Raw genomic sequence first — 5,752 nt, 5'->3', positions numbered from 1 at the left:
CAGCAGCTTTCCACCTTTGATGGCTTCCTACCAGACGACAGGATCCATCAGTGAAAAGAGCATATTGTTTCTCATTCTCTGGTAGTTGGTCATATGGTGGGGCTTCTTCAGCCCGTTTTACCACTTTTTCTGGTGGCATTCCAAAGTGTGTGCCTTCTGGCCAGTCTGTTACTACTTCTACAATTCCTGGATGATTGAGTCTTCCTATCCTATCTCTCTGTGAGAATAAAGCAATCCATTTACTCCAGGTAGCATTGGTAGCATGATGAAGGGAAGATTCTCTACCTGTGTACATAAAGCCCAGTACAGGTAATCATGGCACAAGGAGGAGCTCTGCTTCAGTACCAATCACTTCTGAAGCAGCTCTAACTCCTTCGTATGCGGCCAGGATCTCTTTTTCAGTGGCTGTGTAGTTGGCTTCGGAGCCTTTGTAGTTTCGACCCCAAAATCCTAGAGGTCAGCCTCGAGTCTCTCCTGGAGCTTTCTGCCAGAGGCTCCATGGAGGACCATCACTTCCGTCTCTTGTGTAGAGCACGTTTTTAATGTCTGGACCTGTTTGAATTGGTCCAAGGGCCATTGCCTGCACAATCTCCTGTTTAATACTTTCAAAAGCAGCTTGTTGTTCTGAGCCCCATTTAAAGTCTTTCTTCTTTCGGGTAACTTCATAGAGAGGTTTCACAGTCTAATTGTAACCAGGAATATGCATACCACCTGGCTGCCTTTGACTCCAGCTCATACTGAAGCTCTAGCATGTCCGGCACAGCACTACTTAGTGGTGGTGTAACCTCACTTAGGGCACCATAGTCCACTGTCAGTCTCCATTCTCCATTAGGCTTTGGCACTGTCCATATAGGACTACTGAAGGGCGAGTGAGTCCTGCTGATTACTCCTTGGCTCTCTAATTGCCAGATCAGCTTGTGAATGGGGATCACAGCATCTCTGTTGGTGTGATGTTGTCGTCCATGCACTACTGAAGTAGCAATTATTCCAGTGAGGTTCATATTAGCCTTCACAATTCTGACTTCTTTAGATCCCCCTGGTACTCCAGAAATAGTGATGGATTCTGTCCCTTTCTGATTCGATGGCATTAGGGTGCACTGTGCATCAGTGTCCACCAAGGCTTTATACTTTTGTATAAGGGGCCACAATCCCTGGAGTTGTTAAAAAGACAGGTGCATGAAGCACTACACTGCATGGTTACATGTTGTACATTGGACAGTTGGACTCTATGATCTTAGAGGTTTTTTCCTGCCTTGATGATGATCCTTTTATTCTTGTGATTCCAGTGATGGAGATCTCTATTAATTCATCATCACTGTGCCCAAAATGGCCTCCAACCATCGCATCAACCACAAGTCCATCTCTATTTGCAAACAGCAGGTTTATTGCAGTGTCTTGTCTGGTTGGTTCCCTCACCAGCTGTGTCAGGAAGGTCTCTTCCACAAACCCCAGGAACCTCCAGGACTGCTCCTTCTCTGCTGGTCTGTATTTCCAGCAGGCATCTGGGAAGGTGAAGTCCCTAATGAGAACAAGGTCTCAGCTATCATAATAATATTTTATCTGCCTCTTGATCCTGGTTGTGTGCTCCAGAGCAGACTCCCACCATAGTATCTGCCTCGTTGCCCTTCCCCCTGATCCTTTTCCATTCACACTCCACCCAATCCTCAACATGGTTAAGCTCTGGGAAATCAAAACTCTCCCTGACACACAGGGCCACCCCACTGCCTCTCCTGCCTGGCCTATTCCTGCACAACAAGGGGCACAAAATGCTGAAGGAGAAGGTGAATGGAGCCAGTTTACAGAGCTGGAAGCCATCCAGCTGGCTGTAGGCATAGGGGAAGGAGAAAAGGGGACAGTGCTCCATCTCTGTAATGACCCCTGGGTGGTGACAAATGCCCCGTGGGGATGGGTACAGCAATGGGAGCAGAGCAACTGGAAGCATCTGGGCTGCTTTCCCCTGGCAAGATGCTGTGTCCCATCCATAGAACCTCTCTGTAAAAGTCCATCATGTACCTGAGATTTGGGCCCCAGAAGAATATCCAAAGAACAAGCAGGTGGGTCAGGCTGCTAAGGTCAGTGTGGCTCAGGTGGGTCTGGACTGGCAAGATAAAGGTGAATTATTTTATAGCTTAGTGGGCCCACCAAATCTATCAAAGAATAGATGAAACACACAGATGGGGTCATGAGGGAGGGGTGGACTGAGCATGGATGTTATTGCACAGCTGATCCATGAATGTGAAACATCTGTTGCAATCAAGCACACCAACTTGATCTCTAGGTAGTGTTCATAGAGAGTTTTTTTATCTTGAATAAGACATTAACCACACCCTAGGCCATGTTGGTTCCTAGAAATGGGACCACACAGGTTTTGACATCCCAAGGACAGTACAAATTTTCAGAACTTCAGCTATTGTAGTTAGCGATAGGGAGAACAAGAAGAAGAGGAATAATGTCCCATCCATAAAGGAAAAAAAAGGGAAAAGTGTAATTAAATCTCATTTCCAGAAGATGACATTCAAAGTACAGAGACATCTTACACCAGTTTCTCCTAAGAAAAACAGTGAAAAATGTAAGTAACAGCCCGTAGAAGATGTCACCTGAACTATGGAGGTAATGTCCATGGTGGCTTCAGGTCCCCGGTCAGTGTCACCATCAGTGCCACAAAGCACAGCCCAGTGATACCCTTAAGCATACTGCAGAGTTGACATTCAGCATAAAAAGTAGTGAGGAAGGTGTGACATCCCACAGTTCTAAGAACAGCTCCGAGACCAAACCAACCAACATGGTGACCAGTGACTGTTAAACCCATACGGGGAAAAATTATAACTAAATATTTCAACATGCTCTGATCAGACCTGTCATTATCTCAGCACTGTGTGCCTCACGTTGGGCCCTGATAAAGACTGTTGTGGTTGAACCCCAGCCAGACACTGAGCACCACACAGCCACTCACTCAGCTTTCCCCCAGTAGTGAGGTAGAGGAATGGATGGAGACAAGAAAAGTTTAATGACTGATTAATGATTAAATACTTCTCATTGCTCATTCCCATTCTTCTCACCTATGCTGCTTTACAGAGGGACAGTGGAAATGGAGCCAGGACCAAGCTGGAGTGATATGTTCAGGGATAGGGAAAAGAATGAGGATGGCCCTCTTGCTGAATCACAAGGGTCAGAGTGAACCCCCTTGCTTTCTAAACTCCTTCTTAGAGGACTCCAGGTGTGGTTGGATCCAACACCAGATGAAGTCTGAGAAATAAGACATCAGTTAAAAAAGCCACTGCTGGGTCATTACTGTCCTGGTTTGGGCCAGGATAAAGGTGGTTTTCTGTTTTTGTACTTTTGCTTCTAGCTAAGTCTCCTGTAAGTAGCTGCACTTGCTGAAACTAACAGCAAGTTTCTTAGTGTCTGTTTCTAGGATTGATAACACTTGATGTTTATAGTTACTGCTAGAGACTGGTATGCAGGGCCAAGGACACTGCTCAGCTCTGCATGAAAATATTTTACTGTCCAGGAGGACACAGAGGCCCCACCTGAACCCTCCCTTTAGGGAGGAACGGACAAGATAGATGCCAGAATTGACCAAACAGAGTATTCCATCCCATATACGTCACACTCAGTATAAACTTGAGGCATCACGAGGACCGAGCCAGATCTTTTCCGGATCTTTTCCTGCTTCCCTTCCTCCCTGGCATCCTGGAAGGATCCTGTCCATTCGTCTGCCTGTGGTCCTGACCCGTGCCAGCCCATATCTGTGTGTTCCTGCCTCCGGTTCCCGACTGCTGCCGACTCCAGGAGTCCAGCCTGGACTTTCCCAGGGCTGCCCTACAGCCTCGGTGGTGACGTGAGAGTTATTGGGGGAGAGGGGGGAGGAATGTGGTTTCCATTTTCCTGTATATTTGTATATATTTAGTAATTTTTCCCTATTTACCATTACTGTTTCATTAAAGTTGTGTAGTTTAGTTTCCAACTCATAAGTCTCTCTCCCTTATTCTCTCTCCTTTCTTCATCGAGGGGAGAGAGAGATTAATAGAGAGCGTCTGTTATTCGGTTTAATTGCCGGGTCAGTGTTAAACCGTGACAATTACTTTTCAAAAATAGGAAAGATATCTTATTTTAAAAACGTTTCCAGCAGCCCTTGCTTAACACCAGAAAAGAGGATACAGAACTGGAAATAGTATGAACTAGAAGATTTCTTTGTGCACAACATTATTACATATAAAATAGAGAAAAAAACCTCCACCATCAGAAGTCCCTGAAAGCAGACTGAGCCTGTGATGAGACACATTATAAATTATATGAGATACATTATCAATGATGCATATCAAAATTTGCATTTTATTACTTGAGAAAAAAACCCTGTAATCAGTTTCCACAAAGCATCCTTGAGGTCCTGGTTCCTCATGCTGTAGATGAGGGGGTTCACTGCTGGAAGAACCACCGAGTACGGAAATGACACCACCAGGTCCAGGGATGGGGAGGAGATGGAGGGGGGCTTCAGGAAAGCAAAGATGCCAGTGCTGATGAACAGGGAGACCACAGCCACATGAGGGAGGCACGTGGAAAAGGCTTTGTGCCTTCCCTGCACAGAGGGGATCCTCAGCACAGCCCTGAAGATCTCCACATATGAGAACACTATAAATAGAAAACATGCTAAAAAAGGAAAAGCACTGAGACCATGAAGCCTAGGTTCCCTGAGGTAGGAGTGTGAGCAGGAGAGTTTGAGGATCTGGGGGATTTCACAGAAGAACTGGTCCAGAGCATTGCCCTGGCAGAGGGGCAGGGAAAATGTATTGGTTGTGTGCAGGAGCGCAGTGAGAAATCCAGTGCCCAAGGCAGCTGCTGCGATGTGGACACAAGCTCTGCTGCCCAGGAGGGTTCCGGAGTGCAAGGGTTTGCAGATGGCCACGTAGCGGTCGTAGGACATGATGGTCAGGAGATAAAAATTCTGTGGTGATGAAGAAGGCGAAGAAGAAGAGCTGTGCAGCACATCCCTTGTAGGAGATGTCCCTGTTGTCCCAGAGGGAATTGGCCATGGATTGTGGCAGAGTGGTGGAGATGGATCCCAGGTCAAGGAGGGAGAGGTTGAGGAGGAAGAAGTACATGGGGGTGTGGAGGTGGTGGTCACAGGCGATGGTGGTGATGATGAGGCTGTTGCCCATGAGGGCAGCCAGGTAGATGCCCAGGAAGAGCCAGAAGTGCAAGAGCTGCAGCTCCCGCGTGTCTACAAATGCCAGGAGGAGAAACTGGCTGATGGAGCTGCTGTTGGACATCTTCTGCATCTAGGGTTATAGACCTATCAGGGGAAGAAAAAAAAGGAAGAAGTTAGGACAGTGTTATAAAACGTTATTAAATTCCTTGTAGAGACACAAAAACAGCGTCTCCCCTTTCATGAACACCTTTGGCATGTCCCTTTCGAACATTCCTTGCTTAATGTCCATAAGAGAGCAGGGGAGATCAGTGCTGCCCTAAATCAATTGGAAAAAAAAGGAACACCAAGGGTCTTAGACACTCTTGTAATCCAAGAGCTTTTATGCATTGTCACCCTCAGTGCACCACCAGGCTGCACAGCAGTGCTGAAGGGATTCAGGGTTTTTTGGATTGGTCCAGTTTCTCAAACAGACATGAGGAAAATATTAATGCCTCCCTGGCATTTCTGCTGCTCTGGAAGTGAAACCTTGAGGGTGCTGAGAGGCAAAGGGACTGTCCCTTAGTGCAGAGTAAGGACCTCCTCCCTGTCAGTGCTCACAGCCCC

The 5,752-nt window shown here is 46.8% G+C and overlaps 1 pseudogene; it reads right to left on the bottom strand.

The window, feature by feature from the left end:
* Positions 1-4,321: 4,321 nt before the first annotated feature.
* On the bottom strand, positions 4,322-5,279 carry LOC103527162 (annotated as a pseudogene).
* Positions 5,280-5,752: the final 473 nt, after the last annotated feature.

This window comes from Calypte anna, chromosome W (genome assembly GCF_003957555.1).
Source record: "Calypte anna isolate BGI_N300 chromosome W, bCalAnn1_v1.p, whole genome shotgun sequence".
Taxonomy (NCBI): domain Eukaryota; kingdom Metazoa; phylum Chordata; class Aves; order Apodiformes; family Trochilidae; genus Calypte; species Calypte anna.
This window is presented reverse-complemented; position numbering and strand designations above follow the sequence as displayed.